The 26,257-nt window shown below is 41.0% G+C and overlaps 1 protein-coding gene and 1 long non-coding RNA gene across 4 annotated transcripts in view; both read right to left on the minus strand.

Moving 5' to 3' along the window:
- LHFPL6 (LHFPL tetraspan subfamily member 6) overlaps positions 1–26,257 on the minus strand; it is a 251,259-nt gene that overhangs the window by 211,409 nt on the left and 13,593 nt on the right. The gene's annotated exons all lie outside the window — the stretch shown is intronic.
- On the minus strand, positions 4,640–24,978 carry LOC123596346. The gene is made up of 3 exons (XR_006711666.1): positions 23,478–24,978; positions 22,567–22,571; positions 4,640–4,651 (listed from the first exon to the last, which is right to left on the minus strand). It is a non-coding gene; the product is annotated as an uncharacterized LOC123596346 (long non-coding RNA).

A 26,257-nucleotide genomic window follows, 5' to 3' on the forward strand; every position in this document is an offset into this window, starting at 1 on the left:
ACCCTCATGGAGATACCAACAAGTAAAAAGCACTCCTCATCCAGTGTGAGAAGTGCCATGTGGTACAGCAGAAACAGGGAGGAAAGACCCAGAACTCAGACGTAGGGCCAGGCTGTCTATGGAAAAAAAAAACAAAACATGTGTTAAAACTTCATTTATTTCATTTATCCCTTAATTTTCTAAGACCACATTTGTGGGTGCATGTGTGTGTGTGTGTGTGTGTGTGTGTGTGTGTGCATGCATGTGCATGTGTGTGTACAACATGTGCATACAGTAAAGAGGAAAAATGAGGAGAGGCATTTTAAACAGCCTACAGCCCACACTGCCAAACAAAATCTGGTAAGGTAGGATAGAGAAAAAGACCCACCAGGGCGCCATTCGGTTTTCAATGCATCAAAGATTTACACACTCATCCCATTATCATTAATGGCTGTTATGAACGTAATTTGTCCCCACGCACCAAGGGGAGAATAAATTTCTCACAGAGGGGAAATAGAGGGTATTCAAAGAAAAAAAAATTTTATGCAGAAGGCTGATGACTGCTAGCTGATAATGAATGCAGTACGAGTAATAATAATTTTTTAAATTCCTCATTAAATGAGTCATAAAGGTCACAGGGCAATACTAGAAACACACACACACCCCAACACACACACCTAGACACACACACACACACACACACACACACACGGCATCTCTAAATGATCCAGCAAAGCAACAGTGACAAAAAAATGGCTTTATGGGGTGGCTCAGTCGGTTAAGTGTCCAACTTCAGCTCAAGTCATGATCCCGTGGTTTGTGGGTTCGAGCCCTGCGTCAGGCTCTATGCTGACCACTCAGGGCTTGAAGTCTGCCTCAAATTCTGTGTCTCCCTCTCTTTCTACCCTTCTCCTGCTCTTGCTTAAGTTCAGGGCTAAACAAATTAAAAATAAAAATCAGGATGAAGTGAAAATAAAAGGAAGATGAAATTCCAATAACTTTAATTATAAAGATCATATTTTAAAAAAAAAAACAGAGAAGTACAAGTATGGGTCAGGTAAGAAAACCTCTTCTATGACAGTCCAGTCTCCCAAAGTCGCTGTATCTATTGATGACAGAAACAAAATACAGAAACATATCTTTGTGCAGAAGAAAGAGCAAACACATTCCTAAGTGACTAGAATAAATGAGGCAGGTAGTTGTTAAGTGACTTATACAGTTCAATATAGGTGTTAGATAATTAGATAAGGGACCAAAAATGTTCTTGGAGGGTAAAAGCTTACAAGTCAGCAGCATAGAAGCATTCTCAAGAGCAGCACTGTTGCATATTTTAATGTCTTCTTGGCTCATAAGAATAAAACAACAGGCAAAGTAGAGGTATGGGACTTGGAACATCATTTATACTTTCCTGGGAGCAGCATCTCTTAAGGTGATTGGGAGGTTTTTGTTCCTCATCAGATCCTTATTAGTCCATTGTCATGTCTCCATATTTTATTATTCCTACCAGGGTAACAGATTATAGCCATGATCTCAGGTCATAAAGCGTAACAGCTAACTCAGGGGATTGGAAACAAAATTTGGAATGAAGAATGGCACGTTCCTTTACTTCCCAGAGCCTCTGCGTCCTCCCCTGTAAAACGAGGTTAATAGACAGGGTCCCCTAGGGCTGTCCAGTAAGAGAAAACACACTTGAATATTCCCCACAGGCAACCGAAACTGTGGAATATAGGTGTGAATCTCCTAGAACCAGGCCAGGCCCATGGTGAGCACTCAGTAAACACGGGCTGCTATTCTTGCATTGGAAAGCTTCCTGCAATCGAGAGTCAGTAAATACAGGAAATTCTGAGCTGTTTTCCTCTGGAGAGTTTTTTTTTTTTTTTTTTTAAAGAAATCCAGTACAGGTTTAGCCAAATCAGTAGATAAATTGCCAAGTTCAGGGATAAACTCTCTTTGGCACACTCTGAATATAGCACCTAACACGACATCATAAATAGAGAGTGCTGAATGAGGAGTATTTGATAAAAATGGTAAAGTCTAGTGCCAGGGTTAAATGAGGTGACCTCTTCAGACTCCTGCCAAACGGAAGCAGTAAAAGGAAAAAAAATATTACATATCTATCTATCTATCTATCTATCTATCTATCTATCTGGACTGTGTCATCCAGATTGGGCCACAGCAACAAGTATCTGTGCATCTTCAAATTTCTATACTGTGGTCAGTGGCCAATGCAGTAAAAACTCAAGAGCCCCAAATAGTCCCTGATTCTGCTTGTAATATGTCACCTGTAACCGCCCCACCTAGAGGTGAACTGCATATCAAAACAAATTGCTGTGGCACCAAATGAGACTCCCATAAAACTGCACTGGTATATTACACTATTCTGGTTGCCTTTGGGAAATACACAAGTTGAAAGCATCTAACCACAGGCAAGTGATTTGAATTGGGATCTCAGGAAAGAGAAGCTCTGATAAATATTAAGTTTGCTTATTTAACATAAAGCCTTTGTGTATTATGGGTTATAAATACCACTTCCAGGGATGCCTGAGTGGCTCAGTCAGTTAAGTGCCCAACCCTTGATCTCAGCTCAGGTTTTGATCTCAGGGTCGTGAGTTCGAGTCCCAAGTTGGGCTCTGCTGTGCTGGGTGTGAAGCCTACTTTAAAAAAAAAAAAAAAAAAAAAGAAAGAAAAGAAAAGAAAAAAGAATACCATTTTCACACTTCCATATTCTGCCAGGGAGCAATTCTCATCTGGAAACTGGTGCAATATACCAACTCTAATGTAACAAAATGAAAAAATACTGATGGGGCAAGGTTCTGGAAAATCTGTCTATATACTTAATTATTTTCATAGCTAGCATTCCTCAATAATAAGTAAAATAAAAATAAAGGGCAGGGGCACCTGGGTGGCTCATTGGTTAAGCATTTGACTCTTGATCTCAGCTCAGGTCCTGATCTCATGGTTCCTGAGATCAAGTCCCGTGGCAGGCTCTGTGCTGACAGCACGGAACCTGCTTTGGATCCTCTCTCTCCTTCTCTCTCTACCCCTCCCTCCCAAATAAATAAATAAACTTAAAAAATACAAATAAAGGGCAATGAATTAAAGATTGTATTCTCTGGATAACTGGCAATCCCAAGGCATCAACATTTCTTTCACATTCCAATGTTCTAAAAATACTCCAAAGATCAAAATGACCAATGCCCTTTAAAAGATACCATTCACTTAGGGGAAATTAAAAAAAAAAAAAAAAAAAAAAACCTATCCAGAAACAAGTATGCCATTCAGCTCGTCCCATGTCCAAGAAGATAAACCAAGAAAGAAAACATAGGGGAGAAGCCATTAAACTAGACTATAATATAGCCCATCGTAGAGTAATAAAGTGTTCTTTTGAGAAAGTACTCCAGTTTATGTCAAAAAGAGTATCATTTCTAACTACTCCGGTCAAAAATAAAGAGTTCCTATTTGTTTTGGGAGATTTTTTGGGTCTTGTTTGTTTTGAGTTTAAGTTTACTGCAAATTAGTTACGACAATACAGTTCTTAAAAAGTGCAAACTGAAGCCCCAACTGTAATTGTGGTGTCGTGGTTTTTATACTTGTGTAGTTGTTAAAAGAAGATGAAATGCTGGCACAGCTATCACAGAGAGCAGAGGACAAGCTACTGAATGAGGAGGAAATGTCTGAGGAAAGAGGAGGGAAGTGAAGAGTAGTCTGAAAGGGATTTGGGTGGGAACAGTGGGGTTTTCTCAGTCTGCATTAATTGGCTTATTTCTGAATGAACATGTGACTATTATAAAAGAACAGTCTGTATAATCTAGTAAAACTCTGTAAATTCCTGGCAGAGTCAATTTGAAAGTATAAGGCTGACAAGGCCTTCTTTTGAAAATCTGAGAACTATTTGCATGAGAATTATCTCTCTGAAGTGAGCAAATTCCAGTCGTGTTGACTCACTGCCTTCACCACCTACATTGGGGCTCCCTGGCCAGTGAGTTCCAGCCCACAGTGTGGGGGATTCCAGGATCAGATCTGCTCAGAGGAGTCATGTGGGGCATAACACAGGAACACAATGAGAAAGCCTGTTGCCAAGTAAAAAAAAAAAAAAAAAAAAAAAAAAAAAAAAAAAAAGCCAAAAGGGCATTTTGTTTATATTTTAACTCAATTTTTAAGCAATTCCACCCAAAAATCTATCTGAAACACAAACTTAAACACAGGAAGAGCTTCTGGGAACTTGAGATCAACTGAATAATTTTTACAGCAACTTTATGCCTCAGGTTCAAAGTGTCAACGCATGATGTTATCTTGTTGGAAAGAGTAAAAAGAAGAGGTCGAAGCCTTCAGATGGAAGTGTTCACCATCTCTTTAAGAGGAAGGAAATTATATTTAGCTGGAGAGAGGAACAAAGGAACATCTGACTACTAATTGTCTAGCTCCTCCTTTTCCTTATATTCTATTAAGGCAACCAACTTGTCTTCTTCCTATCCCTCAAGCATCATTTTGAAATAATAAATCCTTAGAAAGCAGAAACAGTATCGCGATAATTTCCAATATATTTTATCTATTGTGGCATCACTCGTAAAAGCTATCTGAGATTCACAAAGTAATAAAGGATAAGGGTTCACTCTGAAGGGCACTGAAGCAAAATTGCAAGCGACCTCTCCTTGGGGAACTTGTCTCAAACCTGGGTTCAAGTCCAACTTCTACCTTTAGCTGGCTGTGTTATCTTGGACAAGGTACGTAACTTCCCTGGGTCTTGATCTCTTTAGCCTCAAAACTGGGGTTTAGAATCACACTCATCTCCCAGAATCCTTGTGAGAAAATGTATGCTAGGCATTTTACAAGGTGCCTTTCACATAATAAGCACTGAATAAATGTTAAGTAGTATTATTTTTTTGGCTAATATCAAAGAACATTTCGATTATCGAAAAGGTCTGGGCATGGACAGCACATGCTTGGTCCCAAATAAAGGTTAGAAAACTCCAAATTTCAGGCACAGAATTGAAGAGGAATAAGTACTGGTGTTCTAGATTCCCACATAAAAAAAAAACATTTTTAGGATAAAAGAATAATTTACATTAAAAAAATTCCCTGTAAAAATCTCAAATTTTAAAAGAATAAAGCGACCATAGGAAATTATCGGTGTTATTTTCTATGACACCCAATGTATTATCCGAATTTTAAGTTCTGCATTGTATCTAACAAACTTTCATGCTCCATATTTCTAAGACTTTAGCCACAGGGAAATAGAAAATGAGCACAAAATCCAATCCATAACTTGAATTATCAAGGAAAAGATAAGCAATCTTTTAGAGTAAGGATCGGTAGGTGTTTTCCATAAATCTCCAAACAGTAAATATTTTAAGCTTTGTAAGGTCTCTCTCCCTCCTCCCTCCTCCCCCTCTCTTCCTCTTTCAGTTAACTCTTTAAAAATGTAAAAACCATTCTCTGCTCAAAGGCTATTATATAAAAAAACAGGCCTCGGGCCACATTTCTGTTCTGGAGTTCTGGAGCACGGAGGGAGCGAGGGACAAGAGGAGAGACCAAATCCTGCAGGCAGCCTGCTTTTGTAAATAAAGTTTTATTGGGACACTATTACTGCCATTCATTTACAAATTGCTTACTGGCTATTTTCTGAGCCCAAAAAATATGGAGTGTTTTTTTTTAAATACTCTGGAGTATTTTTTTTTTAAATTTTTTTTTTCAACGTTTATTTATTTTTGGGACAGAGAGAGACAGAGCATGAACGGGGGAGGGGCAGAGAGAGAGGGAGACACAGAATCGGAAACAGGCTCCAGGCTCTGGGCCATCAGCCCAGAGCCTGACGCGGGGCTCGAACTCACGGACCGCGAGATGGTGACCTGGCTGAAGTCGGACGCTTAACCGACTGCGCCACCCAGGCGCCCCTGGAGTATTTTTTTAAAAAAAGTTTTAATGTTTATTTATTTTTGAGAAAGAGAGACAGAGCCCAAGCAAGGAGGGGCAGAAAGAGGGAGACACAGAATCCAAAGCAGGCTCCAGGCTCTGAGCTGTCAGCACAGACAGAGCCCGAGGAAGACGTAGGGCTCAAATTCACGAACCGTGAGATCATGACCTGAGCCGAAGTTGGACGCTTAACCGACTGAGCCACCCAGGTGCCCCAGACTTGAATACTTTTAACAGAGAGAGACCCTGGGGGCCCACAAGCCAAATATATTTACTATCTGACCCTTTACAGAAAAATATTTGCCAATCTCTGTCCTGGAGTAATAAGAATGTTTCATTAATATAACTTTTCACGGTTACTTTCCAGTATAGGAAGAACTGGAACAAATGCCCTTAGTTACTTCGTTGAGGCTTTTTTTTCCCCATTGGTAAACACCATAAAAGCCAAAACATACTAAATTTTATACATGAAACTAGTGTTGGGTAGAGAAAACTTCCAGATACCCATTTGTTTCTTTAAATGGGTGGCATATATTTTCATAGCTTTTGTAACAACAGAGAATAGGAAATATTGCCTCTTACGGAACGTTGAGAAAAAGCAATACAAAGCTGAAATAGCCTGTCCAAAGGCCCAGAATAGGATACACAACATAAACTTAGGCAAGAAAAACACCCTCTTGCGGTATATGAGTGTTGGGTAAGATTGCATGGTGTTTAGAATGCAGTTGCCCAGTTTACTCAGGGCAATGACCTGGTCAGTTCTGAAAATGCTGCTTCATTTTCAATTTGGAAAATACTAGAACAAAGTATAAACCTATGCCAATAGAGCAAAGCACCAGACATACATATGGCCCATAAGACTACAAAAATCTAATCCAAATGCAATCATTTCCAAAAGCTACATTTACCAACTAGCCAGTTTTCTCTTAATTCTGTAAACAGAATATTTTAGCCTAGAAATTAAATTTGGAAAGCACTGTGAAATCACTTTCCTATCTTGCATTTCACTTTCTCCCTGTATGATGCCGTAAAGTCAAAACACCTCGAGGCCCAGCTCAGAAACTCCAAGCTGAGGCTCTTCCTCCTCCCCTCCCACCACTCCCTCCTCTGTCCAGATCAGGTGGCGGCTACCACAACCTCCAGGGAAGGGCTCCTGTTTTGCTGCCCAATGGCAGGCCAGAATCTGAGGAGACTTTACACGGAATGATAGAGAGTTCACCAAACAGAGAGGGTTCTCTGTTGAGCCCCTACCCATTCTCTTCAATCTGAACAGTTAACGATTTTCATTGGTGCTCAAAACCATTTTCTATGCTGGTTTTTATTACCGCTTAAAAACTGAAAACCTCAGCAAAGTAAAATCCATGAGAGTAGAGATCATGTCTGTCCTGCTCACCAGTATTTCTAGCCTCTAGCTCAGTGCCGGGCACACAGCAAATATAAATAAAGTAAATATTGCTGGAGGACAGATGGATGGATGAATAGATGGGTGGATGAAAACTATAAACATCAGAATGCTGCTGGTTTTCTTAAGCTAGGCAGTGTTGAATAACTGTCAAACGTGGTGATTTAGGAGTTTATAATTATAGGGAATCTACTACCAGTGAACTGATGTCAACAAGCAGAGTCTAGATGGCTAAGTCTTGGAACCCTTCAAATGACTGTTCTCATTTCCAAAAGGGAAAAACTTCAGTTTTTGGAAACACTGATCAATAATTTTTTTATTGAAAACCCTAAAAAAAATTTGCAGATTTAACTACTAACTAAATGGTCTAAAAGGTTTACTCAAGAGAAAGAAGATTACTGGAAAACAGCACTATGTCACTGAGAATAAACTGTACTAAATTCAGCTCAATTTTAGTTTTGATGAGTTAAAAAAATGCTACAGACATAATGTGTCTCCATTTTTGCAAGGTATTTGACAACTTAATATTCTTAATGGTCAATATGGAAAAGTCTAGAGTGGAGGTCAGGACAATAAAGTAGATTCACAGTGAAAAACGATCATTAAAGAGTGCTATTAATTAATTTCTTAATCTTTTTGTATGTGCAGGGGTGCAACTGGAAACAACAGTGAGAGGAAAGCACAAGCTCCAATAATGAAATAATAAAAATGCTGGCAATCAGAAAAGTTGCAAAATGGGTGAAACGACTTGCAGACAGTCTTCACACTTGTTCAAGTGCACGGTGGCTCTGATTGTCCAGAACTGGTGACCCAGAATGGCCAGAGATAAATCCGCTCTTGGGTGCCTTTCCCTTTAAAATTCTGTAAGTCAATGAAATAGCAGATAGAAGGGGAAGGAGGGCATAATGGAAAACCATAGGTGCAGGTCATGTCTCCAATGTAGCTTTTTTTTTAATGTTTATTTTTGAGAGAGAGAGAGAGAGAGAGAGAGAGACAGAGCATGAGTGGGGGAGGGACAGAGAGAGAGGGAGACACAGAATCCCAAGTAGGCTCCAGGCTCTGAGCTGTCAGCACAGAGCCCCACGTGGGGCTAGAACTCAGGAACCATGAGATCATGACCTGAGCCGAGGTTGGATGCTTACCTGACTGAGCCACCCAGGTGCCCCACCAATGTAGCTTTTCAAGCTTAATCTTTCTTTACTTCTTTTGTATTTATCACTCCAGCAAAATTAAACTGTGGATAGTTTCCCAAACACATCCTACGATTTCCTGTCTTGGCAGATTCTTCTCTCTTTTTCTGGAAGATATCTTTAATATTTCATATTAATTATATTAATATTTTAACTTTATCCCATTATTAAAATTCACCTCATCCTCAAAGGCCCATCGCACGTGCTACCTTTAAACTTTCTTCATCCCGTCCACCCCCAAAAATATTTTTTACCTTGACCTTTCCTAGAATCTCGTAACGTCGTGTTTGTAAGTCTCACAAAGCATCTTATTTGGCATCTATTATGCTTAGTGGTCTAGGGGCTTCTGTCTGCTTTCTTAACGATCTCATTCATTCTCACAGCTTTACCATCACCAGATACTGACAACTCTTGCCATGATGTCTCCTTCAAGCGTGACCTTCACACGCCCAACTGCCTGTGAGACAGCCTCACTGCAAACTCAATAGTGTTCAAACCCGGAATCACTACTATCCCTCAGCACACCCTTTCTCCCCTGAACCCTTTATTTTAGTCGGTGACACAACCACAGACTTGTTCCCAATATAGGCCCTGATTTAGACCCTCATCTTTTCTCACCCAGACGGGACATTAGTCCCCTAGTGATCCTCTGTCCTGAATCATAACTCTCTAAATCTACTCTACAGAAAGTGGTCTACCTAAAACACACACATAACAATAACTTCGCACTGCTTAAACCAGCCAACGTCTCCACATCACATCAAATTAAAGTCCAAGTTCCCCGAAAGAGCCTGAAGCAGGACCTGGTCTGCTGGGCTGTGCTTAGAAGGTGAAACAGCAGAGAGTGAGCGTTACAACCTGAAGGCACTCTGACCCCAAAGCCCTCTTCCACCCAAATTCCATGTCGCCATACCATGTTGGCCAGCCCTTCTTCAGGAACAGAACACAGGGAGCCAAAGTTGCCTCAGAATCTATCGGCAATAAACACAGGCAAATCTTTCTTCATTTTTCATCTCCCATTCCCTGTCATGTTCTTGGAAGGCTTTGGGGACTTGAAGCGAGGGAAACTCATACTTCCCGCAATGATTTCTTTTACCTCCCGAACCACAAACTCTAGAGAACTGAAATCTTACTTCGTCCCTGAGAAGATGTGTATAATTTCCAAATATCCAGCAGGATTCATAAAAAACTATGTCAAGGAAAGAAGAGGTAGAGGTGGCCCGTTAGAGGGCAGAATGATAATCAAAAGCTGAGCAGGAAAATAACCTCACAGTTTGTTCGTGGCAGCCACAGTTTAACCAGATGGAAGCTATGGCAGATATAAGATGGTTTCATCTGAAGTAACAGCAACTGTCAGTCTGGTAACAACAGTGTGCGTGCATGCGTGCGTGTGTGTGTCTGTGTGTTTGTGTGTGTGATGGTGGTGGTGTGGTGGGATTTTCCTTTTACGTGTTTCAGGCCATAGACTAAAATAAATAAGGCTGTCTCTTGAAGGGAAATGTTCAAAGATGGAAGACCCTATCATTTCTTTTACTCGCGGTTTACATTCTTTATCTTCTCATCCAATCGGATTCAGTAAACAAGAAGCCTCAATTCCCATTGGACAACCATTTAACCATTCGATTGAAAACGTAAATAACAAAAAACTGTTTTGGATAGTCCAGATTTTAGCCAAGCTTATTCTTTTTAGGAACTCTCAAGAGATGCCTTCTATTGCAAATAAGGTTGAAGAATCAATGTTTCCGAGTGTATATATAAAAGATTAAGAATAAACACAGCTAAACACAAACCACAAAAGAACAAATGTTACCAAGGATGTGGATAAATGGGAATCTTTGTACAGTACTGGTAGTCATGAAACATAGTGCTGCTGCTATGCAAAGTAGTATGGAGGTTTCTTAAAATATTACAAACAGAATTACCATATGATCCAGGAGTCCCATTTCTAAGTACATCTCCAAAGGGATTGAAAACAGAACCTCAAAGGCATGTTTGTACTCCCATGTTTATTATATTCACAATAGTCAAGAAGAGGAACCAATCAAAATACCCATCAACAGTTGAATAGGTAAAGAAATCTCAGTATATACACACAAAGGAATAATATCCATTCTTAAAAATGAAGGAAATCCTGCCATATGCTACAACATGAAAGAACCTTGAGGACATCATGCTAAGTGAAATCAAAAGCCAAATACTTCATGATTCTACTTACATGAGATACCTAGAATAGTTAAAATCATAGAGACAGAAAATAGAATGGTAGTCACCAGAGCCTGGAGAGAGGGGAAAAGGACATTGTTCCATGTGGATAGCGTCCTGGTTTTGCGAGAGGAGAAAAGTTCTGAAGATCAGTTACCAAACAAGGTGCATACAGTCAAAACAACTGACCTGTTAAGATGGTAAATTTTACATTCTATGTTTTTTAGCACATTAGAGAAATGGGAAGTGGCAATTCCTCATAATTCTAGCACCCTAACAAATCACTGCTTTCTTTTTCCATTTGCCAATCTATTCTTTGACCCTATAAATAAAGAATAGGAATGCCAAGTTATGTTCATAGTCCACATTCACATCTGTGTCTGGCTTTTTTCTATTTCCCACATTACTACGGGTTATTTTGCAATTTACACGACCATTGAATTGCGTAGGCTAAGTATGAAATGAAGAATGTAAACACATCCTCAATAATTTTTATATTTATCACATGGTAGAATGATAATATTTTGCATATATCAATTAAATAAAATATAGTATTAAATCAAAAAATATATTGGGGGGAAAATGAACTGGACAAAGATATTATACCACAGAACAAGGAATTCCTAAGCAGGGTAGTATTTGTATCCTACATAATCAGACAGCAAAATAGTAAGCTTTCACAGAAATACCTTGAAAGTCACCTAAAGTTGTACACAATTGAATATAAAATAAAACATTGAAGAAACAGAGCAATCTAAAGAGTTCCTCACCTAAGGCTCGGAGCCATGGTCCTCAGAATTTTTTTTTTTTAACTTTGTGTGTACGTCCCAGTCCCCATTGGGAATCAGATGAAAATCTGAGACCTCTTTCCAGCAATATGTGCACATGCACATATATAAAGCCCAGACATAAATCTATAAATGTGTGAAATAAGAAGCCTTAATTTTGAGGTGTAAGACCTGTGCTTCGTAAACAATATCATACAGTAACGTGCATCCCTTCCGTTCAAACGCTTCTCTCTAAGAAGTAAAAGCTTTATACCCGGTTTTTGTGACTTTGGAAAAGGCAAACCACACTACAGTCCGATTTTCTACGGAGGGTAGCCTTGGCCGCTCGCCCTCCTTCTGTTCACGTCTATAGTATTTTGGCTGTCCTGTGTCGCCTCCACCTTTCTGTCTTCCTGTCCCATCTACTCCCTGGGCTGTGATCGTCACCTTCCGCTTTAAGCCTCAGCTACTGTACAGATCGCCAAACGTTAACCTTGTGAGCTTTCGTGTCTGAGCCATCAAACACTGGTGGAAAAAGCTGTCTTTGTCCTAAATCACAGGATTAGTGGAAGCCGTCAGTCAGTGACCAGTAGTGTCTACTCCTCCAAGTCACGTGATCTTTGAGCCATCGGGTCATAAAGGTAGGGCAAGAGGATCAGCATCCTCGGGAAAGTAAGGACTGTTTCTGAGATTAAAGGTAAGGGACACACTCTAATGGCTGGTGATAGCAAATGTCCTAGCTTACACTCTCATAAAAGAAAAACCAACCAGGGTTGAAACTAAGTATACTGTATGCAGATTGCTTTTATCTAACCAAAGCCATGTCTACTGCTTTTGGAGATTTGTAAAAATGAGTGGTATACAATTCTAAATACAATAATATTTGGGGTAGATAGATTTTTGATAGATTTTGTCTTATTAAAATAGGAGAAAATGAACAATAAAGATCCTTTATTTCTTCTTATTACTCCTGTATCTATTAAGGGTACAAAACCAAGTAGGTGAAACAAGTTAATTCCTGAAGTAGATTATTTTACAATTTAAATATGAGTTCATATCATAGATCTTAGCCTTTAAGATAGGTATCTTTCTCAATGTGTTTTTTATTTTTAAAAAAAATTTTTTTAACGTTTATTTATTTTTGAGAGAGAGAGACAGAGACAAGAGTGCGAACAGGGGAGGGGCAGAGAGAAAGGGGGAGACACAGAATCCAAAGCAGGCTCCAGACTCTGAGCTGTCAGTACAGAGCCTGATTCGGGGCTTGAACCCATGAGCCATGAGACCATGACCTGACCTGAAGTCAGAGGCTCAACCGACTGAGCCACCCAGGTGCCCCTTAATGTGTTTAAAACAAAAACAAAAACAAAAACCTGCTCACACAGTTTGTTCTAAGATTAAGAAATACTTAATAAAAATTTAAAAGGTGTTTTAAGAGACCAATGATTATTAAAACAGTTTAAATTTGAGAATGAGTATTGCATCTAAGGAAAAGCAACCACAATCACAAAAGTAGAAAAATTCCAGGCTTCAAGGTCAGAAATTTATAAGCCTTTGTTTTACATAACCTGTTTCAAAATACTTTTAAATTTACAAGGTTTTATGTTTTTATTTTTTAAACGTTTTTTATATTTATTTTTGAGAGAGAGAGACAGAGCATAAGTAGGGAAGGGACAGAGAGAGAGAGGGAAACATAGAATCTGAAGCAGGCTCCAGGCTCTGAGCTGTCAGAACAGAGCCCCACACAGATCATGACCTGAGCCGAAGTCAGAAGGAAGCTCAACCAACTGAGCCACCCAGGCACCCCACCCTGTGCTTTTTTTTTTTTTAATTTGTAAGTTTTTAAAAATTTTTGTTAATGTTTATTTATTTTTGAAGGAGAGAGAGAGACAGAGTTGGGGGGGGGGGGGGCGGGTTGCAAAGAGAGAGGGAGACACAGAATCTGAAGCAGGCTCCAGGCTCTGAGCTGTTAGCACAGAACCCGACACGGGGCTCGAACCACAAACTGTGAGATCATGACCTGAGCCAAAGTCAGACACTCAACCGAATGAGCCACCCAGGCGCCCCTTAATTTATAAGTTTTTAAAAGACAGTGTTTCTTTATTCTACTTTGCCCCACAAGAAAGTATTGGAAATAATTTTAAATCTAGTTAATCCTTTCTAATACTAGTATTTATGAGTTGGCTAACAGTTCATCTGTTTTGAAACTTTATAGGAAATACATATAAAATGTAAAAAGGGAAGCTTGGAATAGTTTTCCTCAATTTCCTAATTATTCAAGTCACAGATGTTAAAAACCTACATGGGATCCATGGCACCTTCTCTGATCATCCCTGGGGAAACAGAGATGTCTCTGGACAGAACAGGAACAGCTTTACCAGAACTCTTCTGTGTCACAGAGAGGGAGGCAACATAGCACATGGGGGTGAGGGGTGGGAAGAACAGTTTGGGGCTCACCTGATTCATATTTGAATTGCAGCATGGCCACTAATTTGCTCCATGCTCTTGACCTCTCTAAACCTCCGCTTTCCCATCTGTGAAACAGGGCCAGTCCTCCCTTACAGAAATGTGGTAGAGATTGCACATAAGAACGTCCAGCCTATAGTGAGTATATAATAGATATCTATTTTTGTGTGTTTACACCTTGTCCTCCCAGCTCCACTGCAGCACGAGGTCTAGCAGCCGTATTTAGTTGGAGGATGACAAGCCAAAGTCCCTGGGAACAGAGACCGCTTCATAAGCGGTGGGAGAAAGGTGCAAGCAGGACGTGGGATGTGGTGCCTCCCTTTATCAGGCGAGGAGGTGGGTCCCACAGGTTTTACTTCTACTCCCTCCTCCCTGCTCTGCTTCATCAAATGAAAACCCAATCATGACCACAAATGTGGGTGACCAGAGCTATATTACCTTTTCTGGAAGTAGCAGAGTCCAGAGCATAGATGTGAAGGCAGAAAGGTAACATGTTCACAAACCCCAGACTGTGATCACAGAGCGATCGTTTCAGAAGCTGCTAGTATATTTACTTGCATTTCATACTTCAGCATAGGGAAGTGATGATTTTTTCAATGTATTTTTCCCAGTCCCCCAGCACATCATTACCTACATAAATTAAAAACTAGTACAATGAAACTCCACAGAGAGTCATAACATACCACTGAGGTCTTATCTTTGTCCTTCACTACTAATTCTTTATGCCCAGGGATCCAGAAGCATGAGGTGGCCGGATTTATTTTGAGCCTCACTTTAATTCCAAAATACCCCGTGATATGCCACAAAAGTAGTCAACTGAAGGATGAGAAGCAGCAAAGGGCGCTGGTAGCAATGTGGCATTTCGGAAGTTCAAGTTTGGAGGTGAGGAGGACATGAGGGGCAGGTCCTGGGAAGCAGGCGCCTTCCTCCGCTGGTCGGTTCCTCCTGCGGGGCTGCAGTTTCTCCTTGTGGCTCATTTCTAGCCATGGGGCAGCCTAGCGCAGACTGTGGGCAGCTTCTGATCTTCGGATTTACTTTCAGCAGCTGCAGGATAATCTGTGCTGACAAGTCTGATTCGAAATCACCAATTTACTTGTAAATCTGTGCAGACCGCAGAGGGGCCAGCATTTACTTTCCATTCAGATTTATGCACTGTGCACGGAGCCCTGGAGGAGAGCCCTCTTCCTTCTGCTTTATTACAATTCAATTTCGCTTGTAAACCAAACCTACCCCAGGGGCTTTTTTTTTTTTTTTTTTTTTTTTAATATAATGGTTTATCTTACGTCTTCCTGGGACGAGTAACTGTTTGGCAATCCCATTTTGAACTTGTCTCTATGTCTCCAAAGCTGCAGAGGAAAGAAGCTCATTTTTCACTGCTCTAATTTCTGATCATTTTACCAGAGTTCATACAGACTAGATTTGGGTCAGAGTGATTTACCAGGGCAACGCAGTTAAAGTCAGTAAAACACTAGCGCCGTGGATGAGAATGGACTGCTCAGGTTGGTGGAGTTTGCTGCTTTAAATTTCATGTTAAGAAAACTGGCACGGGCTGACTTCAAAGATGGTAAATTGAGCATTAGTTCAAATCTGTGGTATGACAGGTACTACTATTAAGTACTTGTTCTTCCTGTTTCATTGGGAATCAAAGAAGCAAAGCTTCCATACTATCAACTAGAAGTGAGAGAATAAAATATGTTTAATTCCCAGGCAAAAACAAGAAAGATGGGAATTCACACGTCTGGCTCCTTTCTGCGTTAGAGCAGGACAGCTTCCTGGTGCAATGACGCGTGGCCACACCTCGGTTTAATGCTCTGGTGTCGCCATCTTGAAACTCCTAATCCCTTTTGAAGGGGCCCCCCATTCTCCTTTTGCACCGGACCCCGCAGATTATGTCACCAGTCCTACACGAGAGGTGTGGACATTATTAATCTGTCATCCTTCCCTCCTTACTAACAGGATTCATCCTTGCGGCGGCTATTTGTTGAGACATACGGTGTGCTAAATATGTGAGGAACTCTAATGAGACAGATCTATGCATTATCCTTGTGGAATCAACAGGATAAAGAGACACTCGGAATCGTGGAAAACTAATAACATTTAAATAAGAAAAAAATATCTAAGTGCTAAACCGACATTTAAAACTTGAGCAAATATCCCACGTGGCAGCTGAAAAGGATCTAGTCCTAAAGTGAACAAACACCCCCGACTCTGCTGCTCCTCTTGGCCTTTTCCTTCCCTCCTCCATGCGACACACTGAGAGACAAAGCAAAGCACGGCTCCTCCAAGCACAACGCGGTAACACTCGGTGGCCAATGGTAGCTCACAGTCTGGGGAAATCTTTTTACACATTCGAAAAGCTAGCATTTCGGAAAAAGGCCCGAGTCCTTCCAAATAAAAGTGAAAGGAGAGAATCTCGGTGGGCACACACTCAGGTGTTCTACTTGTCTCAAAACAGCCAAGTCCCACCTACCCCAAAGAGCTGTTGTCCCACTAGGTATATTGTGATCATCTACCAGACGGTCTGGCATGGTGGCCCTAATGATGATCACATTATCCATATTGATTGAGGGCTTATGGGTGTCCTTCTAACAACCCCGATATTGACGGCTGCGTTTGCTAATATTTGAAATAGAAATGTTTAGTAACACAGAAGCAAGAATGTCCTGGTAGCTGGCCAGATACGACATGCTCTCCATCAACAAAGGCTGAACGAGAGGGAAGGTTTCTTAATGCCACACTCACCACCTTTAAAATACACACTGGCAGCCTGTGTCAACCCATATCACTGACAATTTCTCTCTTTCCTTTTCGGGAGAGGAGCAAACGAGTTCGTTTTTATCGAAAGTAAATGGCTGAATCAATCATCATGGAGTGATAGGAAAAAGCACCCTAGACAGACCCCTGACAAAAATGGCTAAATCAACACGGAGTAATGGCTGTGGACTATCTCACAGTGACATTTCCTATTGCTGGCTATTTTAGTGTTGTATGCTGCTTTGAGTGTAACTAAAACAGGAACAGGTCAAACAGGATCATCTTTGGAAATTAACTTGATCAGGAATGTTTACATTTAAACACGTCTTTATTTTCAGCATAGGGCTATCGGCATCCAAAACAGAACATTCCACAGAATCTCTTTTGCTATGAGGTACGAGGGTGCTGGACATAAGAAGGGACCTAGCCAAAAGAAGGGAGGGGATTAATCATAGTGGAAGATAGGGGAGACAGGCCAAACATGTCCTAGACTCCAAACTGGGTACCTGGATTTAAAATTTCCCAGAGTAGTTTTAGCAAATCAGCCAAATGAACGTAAAAATAGCGATAGGTACAGGGTGTGCTGAGAGACTGTGTCTGGGGAGGCTGTCAGTCATATATGGTCAAGAGTGCTCCCCCCCAGACTTCCTGCCAGCGGGGGGAAAAAAGATAAGTTCCAAGGAAGTTGACAAAAGGCAGGATTCCTTCAAGTTATGAAATCAGAGAAGACTTTATGAAGAAGTCAACATTCCAGTCAGGCCTTGAAAGACACAGATTCTGGGTGTGGGAAAAGGGGATAGAGAGGGTGAAGGAAACAGTGTCGGCAAAGGCACAATAGTGGGATTAGGTAGAGAGTGCGCAGGAAACACTATAAAATTCACTTTGGCCAAAGTGGGGTGCACAGAAAGGGGCCGAGTGAGTGGTAATGTGACACATGGAGCTTGGGAGCACGTTGTAGAAGGTCCTTAACATCCAGGGAGCAACCCAGGTATTTGGGGCATGAAGGTCCATGATCACAACCAAGAGGATTGTTCTGGAGGCCACGCGAAGATGGATGAGAGGAAGGCGGGTGTGCAGGAAGGCAGCCAAGACATGACAGACATTCACCTCTGGCACAGGCCTTCTGAGTCCTTTGAAATCATGTGATAGTGCACCATGATGCTGAATGAGAACAATATTTAATGCCAGATGATTTTTTACATGATCGCTCAGATATCATGACTGTCATAGTAGCACGTTTCAATTATACATAGTTACGCATGACATGAACTTTCTCATAATATATTAAAGACAGTAAAATGTCTCGCCATTCTACAGGATTCAGCCTCTGATGTCAAAATAATTCACTGTGTTACAGCACATTCTTCTGCCCCATCTCTATCTTCAATTTCAAAACACATTTCATCTTCCTCTTACGATATACTTGGTTTTTAAAGAATTACATACGACCATCAAAGATATTTTCTTTTTATTTTGCTCAGTTCAATTCCCCTATGGATCAGAAGTGAAAACTCAAATACCCCTGTATTGAGCTCTAATCTTAGAGAACATCACTTCAACACACACCTGCAAATAACACTAGCAAGGTTCATCTTATGAAGATAAAATAACTATCTAGCTATATAACCAGCACTGAAGCTTGCTGCTGATAGAATAACAATGACATCTTTCTGAGGAAGAGTGAGTCTGGTGACCAAAGCCATGATTTATAAACTCCTTGAGGTCACAGGCCTGTATTATATTTACTTCTTTGTTTCCCATAGTACCGATCACACTTTCAAGCACAAAGCTGCAGCAGGATTTTAAGATTAAATGAGAAAATGTGTACAAAAGTGTTTGTGTATTACAAAATGCCATAGTAAAAGTAGCTGACATTAGTTGACTTGGAACTCCAAAGAACTAATTTTTCTTTCAGTTGGTCTCTGGGGTCATTCAAAAGAGACAAAAATATAGATAGTAGTAATCAGGCTACAAATACATGAGGGTGTATCAGAGAAGAAACGGAGGGTTAAAGGAAAAAACATTGCAGAACCCACAGATGATATAAAAAATATCACCATGATGGAGAAAACCCACAATATGCAGGCAGATGCTTTAGAAGGAAGAAAGGAAAGAAAAAGAAAGAAAGAAAGAAAGAAAGAAAGAAAGAAAGAAAGAAAGAAAGAAAGGAAGGAAGGAGGAGGGAAGGGAAGGAAAGGAAATAATGAAGGAAGGGCTCACTTGTCCAGTTGTTGAGAATACCTATACAGATATCTAGGTTTCACTTCAAATAATAATCTGTGGAGGTCAAATATGACCAGTTACAAATTCTGTTATGAGGTCCTGAATAATAAGTCACCTGCATTATTAGTTCAAAACTTAACTGGAGAAATGCAGTAGGGTACAATAGTATACATAGTGTGTGTGTGTGTGTGTGTGTGTGTGTGTGTGTATATATATAATTTTTATTTCTTTCTTAGTCTGCTTCTACTCATTACTTTATCCCTGATAGCTAGAGCAGGATTCAATAAATGTGTGTAATGAATGAAGCATATTAGCTTTTTAAGTTATAGTTAAGTTCGAAATTTTAAGTCAGATGAGCTATCATAAGAGCCATCATTCACTCAACATCTACTATATCACATTAATATGACTTACACATATTTATTTACTTTGTTATGTTTATATATTTATTTTGGGAGGGAGAGAGAGAGCATGCATGAGCAGGGAATGGACAGAGAGAGAGAGAGAGAGAGAGAGAGAGAGAATCCCAAGCAGGCTCCACCCTATCAGGGCAGAGCCCCACGCAGGGCTCAATCTCAAGAACCCTGAGATCACAACCTGAGCTGAAATCAGGAGTCAGGCATTTAACCCCCTGAGCCACCCAGGTGCCCCAACTTACACATATTTAAGCTCCACAAAACCCCAATGAGTCAGGGTTACTATTAGTCTTAGTTGAAGGAACCGGGGCTGAGAGGCTGATGAGTGGCAGAATTCAACCCTGTCCAGATCCTGTGTTCACTCGTTCACACAGCAACACATGGCCACAGAATAATGCGAACACATGAACAGAAGGCAGCACTTGAAGATTTGCTAATACAAGAAAAAAGTACCAGCATTTCATTTTACTTACAGTCTTACAGACACAGTTTTTTCCAGGATCTGATTGCATGTAAAATTCTGAAGCATCCCATGTGGGAAGAGCTGTTGTTATTCTAATCTTATGCTGTAAGTAATGCTACACAAACAATCTGCCACAATTTACAAGCCTAACAAGCTAAATAGAGCGAGTATAGAGAAATAAAAACATTTCCCTCATCCAATATTTTCCACCATCTTAAAAACTCATCAGAGTCAGAGTCCCAGATCAGCCCTAAGTGGACGGTAAGATTATTGTGGTAAAACCACTCTGCACAAAGCATAATTGTCTGAAATTACACTGAAGTCAAATGTACATAAAATGGTGCCACACAGGGAAGGAGAAGAGCTCTATGCCATGTAATTTAATGAAACCTACTGAGCACCAAGGGCACAGGCAGCCAAATTGAATTTTAAATGGTGTCTACGAGGAGGCTATAATCAGGATAGCCACCAGTGGGTGGATGAGATAAATGAACGGACTTTCTTCCACCAGGCAATCAAAATAGAAAGCCATCTTTATGCATAACACCAAAAAAAAAAAAAAAAAAAAAAAGTTAAACTATTCACCCTTTGCTGCTTTGTTTTTTTGTTTCTGTTTTTTTTTTTTAATTTTTTTTTTAACGTTTTTATTTATTTTTGAGACAGGGAGAGACAGAGCATGAACAGGGGAGGGTCAGAGAGAGGGAGACACAGAATCTGAAACAGGCTCCAGGCTCTGAGCTGTCAGCACAGAGCCCGACGCGGGGCTCGAACTCACGGACCGTGAGATCGTGACCTGAGCCGAAGTCGGCCGCCCAACCGACTGAGCCACCCAGGCGCCCCTGTTTTTTTTTTTGTTTTGTTTTTGTTTTTGTTTTTAACTACATGGTCATTTCTAGACTCCTTCCTTCCCTAGGGCATTTTTGTGTTAGTGAGTGAACGTTATGCAGAATATTTTTTTTTCTCCTACCTTGGCTTTTCTTGTGATTTTTTTCCAGAAGAATAAAGTCTAGTCCTACAAAGTGTAAACTTCTCTGTAATCTCACCAGCGTGGTGGGTGCTTAGCAGCTGGCACTGTCCAAGGGGCAGCTTAGACATGATGATTCGGGTAGACAGAGCTAGGAGCCTGCCTGTCAACCAGGATAGCCAAATGGTAAAAGGAAGTGTCCGGATTTAAAGTGTCCGGTAAAAGGAAATGTTGAAAGTAAATGAAGTACTACTCTCTCACATGAAGGTTTTCAAAGACATATTTTCACGAATCTACATATCTAACCCTGATCTTTCCAGCTGTCCACTTGCCCTTCGGCCTTGAAGTCCCACCAGAACCTGAACCACAGACTGTCCAGAACTAATCTCACCCCCTCGCCACCTGCCGACAGCTCACTCTTCACGATGTCAAGCTCCTTCCAAGAGACACACAGACATGAAAACAGAGGGCCGCCAGTGAGGTTCATTCTCACCCACGCAATCGGTGGCCAAATCACGTTGATTACATTTTCATCCCCTCTGTTGTATCTTGCATTTCCTGGAGTCTAGAGCCCCACTCTGTAGATATCCCTAAGGCCCATCCAAATGAGGTGCAGTCCAGGAAGACTTTATTTTACTGAGGGAGGTGACGGGTAGGGAAATAAGGAAACCAAGGCAGAGTCAATCTTGTAAAGCAAGGGAGGGGAAGATCACAATTCAATGATCATGTGGCCACTAGGCTGGCCCCCAACAAATGGGAAAGCGTTTTACAAAGGAACTGGATGAGAAGCAAAACATTTCAGAGCCCCTACTGTACCCTGGGCTTGGCCCTTTTTGACTTTTTCGATGGGCAGTGAGGAAGATTCAGGAGAAAGGACTCAGGGTTTGTACCAAGGTGAGTAAGGCTAGCGGAAGCTCAGCTATCCCACAGCCTACTCAATATGTATCTCTCACAAGATCTCGAGGACATCAGCCAAAGAACACCTCGCCGAATCCTCTTAGCACCTGTGCCACATTTATAGGTACAATTCCTCATATTAGAGCTTGTGCCTTTTGAAGTCAGACACTGTCATATTTAAGTCAGTATTCAACACAAGTCCTAGCACCTGTGCCCATTCTGCAAAGTAGGAACTTGGGGAGTAGATGCAAAATGGAACTGGATTAAAAATACATATACAATAGCTTTCCAAACAGATTATACCAAGTATCAAGTAGACAGAAAATTCTCATTACCTATTCTCTCTCAGGTACTTTGCTAGGCTCTAGGGATAGTATGGTAAATAAAACAGAGAAGGCCCCTGCCCTTGGTGTATTTCAACCAATTAGAGAAGACATTATACACATCATTGTAAAAATTAAGTCATCACAAGTGTACCAAATGCCTTGAGGAAAGGTATAGACGTAATAGATAGAGCAACATGGAAAATAATAACAAAAGGATATCGGCACCCTTTCCACTCATTCGCCATTCCACTCCATTCCTTTGAAGGGTGCCCAATTTTAACAGTTGTGTCCCCTAACCAAATATCTAGACATTGGTATTATTTAACTCACGTATTCAAACAATACACAGAGAAGTTTCATAATGACTTTTCTCTTTTTTTTTATGCTTATTTATTTCTTTTGACAGAGAATGCGCACGAGCAGGAAGGGCAGAGAAAGAGAGAATCCCCAGCAGGCTCCGTGCTGTCAGCATAGAGCCTGATGCAGGGCTTGATCCCACAAACCGCGAGATCATGGCCTGAGCTGAAATCAAGAGTCCGACACTTAACCGACTAAGCCACCCAGGTGCCCCGACTTTTCCTCTTTTCAAAATAAAATAACGACTAACTCAACCTCAAAAAGACTGGTAAAGTGAAAAGAATCCATGAGCTTTCTAGCCAGCTACCTCTCAACTTAACTCTCCGATAACTTGCCTTAACTGAACAAAGTCGTCGTGTGAGTAGGTACAGGGACAAACCTCTCCCTGCACAAACACCGTCTCCTCTTCATTGGCTTTTGATCTCGTGAGTGTCGTGAGTACCGGATCCTTGGCATGAATCCTGCCCTCCCCTCCCTCTCCGTCCTCATCTACCCACCCTCCCCCGGGCTTTCCGTCCCGGGGCGCCTCAGAGACCTCCTGCTCACCCAGCTGGATGGCTCTGTCCCTGAGCTTCCCCAGCTGCCATGCCCTCTCCTCCTTCCCCTCGATGCTTCAAGTCTTAGTTCAAACCTGCATCCTTCAGAAAGTCTTTCTTGGCACCTCATCGAGATCACGACTGTCCATGATGAAACTTTCTTCCTAACATTTATCAGACTTGTAGCTTTACGTTCATTTTGGGGGAAGCATCTGATTAACGTTCATCTCTCACACAAAAATTCTAGGTAGACAAGAGTCATACGTTATCATACCAGCGTTCTATCTCCAGCTAGAACAGAGCCTGACACATAGTGAGCACTTCAAAATCTTTTGTTGCAGATGGATACTCCCTACCAGAGACCTTCGCTAATATTTCTGAATCTGGGTCCAGACAAAGTGAAGCTGAGAGATGCATGGTGTTGAGGCCACTGGCCACCATGTTTGCGTCACACAGAGTCACAAACACAAGCCTGTTTGCTGGGCTGAAGTAGAAGTCAAAGTGGTAATAAGCAAAGACAAACACAGAATGAGTCTAACTGCTGCCCCACAGACCGGGCCCACTTCTTTCTGAAGCCGGGTGTCAGAATGCACCTGTGTCCCCTCTCCTTTTCTGACCCTTAAACTTGTTTGAGTTGCATTCTATGACTTCTGGCCAATCAATAAAGATATCATAATAACTTGAAAAAAAAATCACCGGTTGAATAAATGAATGAGAGAAGCACCACTATAGAGTAAATACTTCTTCATACTGTCACACCCAGTGTGACTATACTTTTAAGCCTTGTAACTACCAGGGCAACTCCCTCTAAAGCTAAAATTGGTATTCTTCCTCAGAACACTTTTAGGAGAATTAATTCTTACTTACTTAGAAGTGACTATAGAGACCATAAAGGAATTGGCTGTACCTAAGGATTACAATTTTCCATTTAAATTAGGCTATGTAACAGCAAATGGGAAACATAAAACAAAACACACAAACAGCAACAAAAATGACATCCTACCATACGTTACATCATAGAAAATAATGACTCCATTGTAGTTCCTTTACTAGACATGAAAAAAACATGGGAAATCTTATATCCGGATCCAAGACAACTGTGCACACAGAGCAGGGAAGGAGAAATAATGTGGGGAAAATAATATGAGGATAACACGGGAGAAATAATTGGATTGTTCTGGTGGGCCAACTGTGGCCAAGCATGAGAAAAAGTTATACCAAGTCTGACCACGTACCACTGGCCCTTTCCAGCCACACGTATGCTGGAAAGCCAAGGTCTCGTAGGGAATCCGGTGTTTCCCGTGTGCGCCCAATCCCATCCAACATCATCGACTGCTATCTGCCACCCATACGGAAGGCACATTCGTGGACGGCTGAGAGAACAATCAAGTGATGTCATCATAAGATGATATAAGGAGCATGTGTTTTAGTGAAACTCTGGAACTGAGAGGTAGAGATGAAGGTTAACAACCAAGAAAGGTCTGCATCACACGCAGTGGCTCTCATCAGCAAGCATTCTACAGATGAGGATTAGATTTAATCCCAGAATCATACTATCTTAGAGCTTAAAGGCTATTCTCTTCTTTTCAAAAATTCAACATGACAAATATATGAGAATTATAAATTACACTGGAATGACAAAACTACATTTCATGTTTCATGGACTTCAGGGCAGTTGATTCAGGGAACACAGACAAAAGTCACAGCCAATATTAACTCAGAGGTTATCCCTTGGTTATTCCAAGGGATACACAGTTTCCTTTCTTGTTCTGCCTTAATATGCGAATGTAACATGACTAACATAAGGGAGGACAGCAATCTATTAGGTCTCCAGGCTGAAACGTTCATTTACCACAGGTAACCGATGGCAATTTTCAGTTATAAACACGCTGACAATAGCATTCATTTATTTCTTTATAAATGAAATACAGGTATAATTGAAAATGTCAAAAACTTTTCTGAAAATAAGATGTATAAAATCAATCTTACATCTACTTATTATTTATGTGTTTATGCACTTACTTCCTGCATGTTTAGGAAGAGCTGGGTGGCTCAGTCAGTTAAGCGTCTAACTTTTGGTTTCAACTCAGGTCATGATCTCACGGTTTGTGAGTTCGAGCCCCACATCCGGCTCTATGGTGACAGCTCAGAGCCAGCTTGGGATTCTCTCTGTTCCTCTCTCTCTCTCTCTCTCTCTGCCTTCCCCAACTCGCGCTGTCTCTGTCTCTCCCAAAATAAATAAACTTTAAAAAAAAATAGCACTTTTGGGGCGCCTGGGTGGCTCAGTCAGTTGAGTGTCCGACTTCGGCTCAGGTCATGATCTCACAGCTGGTGAGTTCAAGCCCGGCGTCGGGCTCTGTGCTGACAGCTGGGAGCCTGGAGCTTGCTTCTGATTCTGTGTCTCCCTCTCTCTCTGCCCTTTCCCCATTCATGCTCTGTCTCTCTCTGTCTCTCAAAAATAAACAAACATCAAAAAAAAAGTTAATAAAAAAATAAAAAATAACACTTATCTTGGAAAAGAAAGGGAAAATGTCTGCTTGTAAGAAGCCAGTGAAGTTCACAGTCACTTTAGCTGTCATCTAAATGCTCCTCTTCGAAGCCTCCAAATGTGCTGGGCACAGTCAGTAACCCTCATTTACACACAGACGAATGTGCAAAACTTTCTAAGATAGAAATATCCACACTGTGAAGTTGTATAGTAAATTATATCTATGTACTGTGGTAACAACAATATTTATTACTTTTTTAAATGTTTTGCTCTGTAAGCAAAAACAGAGCTGCTATAATTTAAGTCACATTTTCTTGTTTTTGTTTTTTTTTTTTAATTTTCTGAGGGACTAGGGAAAAAAAGAAAATACCTGGTTTCTTAAATAAACAGAAATACAAAATTACTGAGACATTCATTCATTCATTCATCTATTCGTCTAAAAATAAGGACGGCAAAACCTGTTGACCTCTACCTCAGAAATGTCTTCGGGGGCGCCTGCTGGCTCAGTTGGTTAAAGCGTCTGACTCTTGATTTCAGCTCAGGCCATGATCTCACGGTTTGGGAGTTCGAGCCCCACATCAGGCTCCACACCGACAGCTCGGAGCCTGCTTGGGATTCTCTCTCTCTCCCTCTCTCTTTGCCCCTCCCCCATGCGTGCTCTCTCTCAAAATAAACAAACATTAAAAAAAAAAAAGAAAGAAAGAAAGAAATGTCTTCAAACTCTTGTTCCCTGTATTCCCACAGCTTCAGTGAGGCTCTCAGCACCTCTGGCTAAGACTGCAACTATGGGCTTCTCAGTGCCTTTCCTTGGTGTTTGTTATTCTCCAAATCAATCTTACTCCTCGTTGCGATTAGATTATAGATTACATAGCTCCTAAGTCAATTCTACCCGCAAGCACTCAAAAGCTTGAGTTTAG

This window comes from Leopardus geoffroyi, chromosome A1 (genome assembly GCF_018350155.1).
Source record: "Leopardus geoffroyi isolate Oge1 chromosome A1, O.geoffroyi_Oge1_pat1.0, whole genome shotgun sequence".
NCBI lineage: Eukaryota > Metazoa > Chordata > Mammalia > Carnivora > Felidae > Leopardus > Leopardus geoffroyi.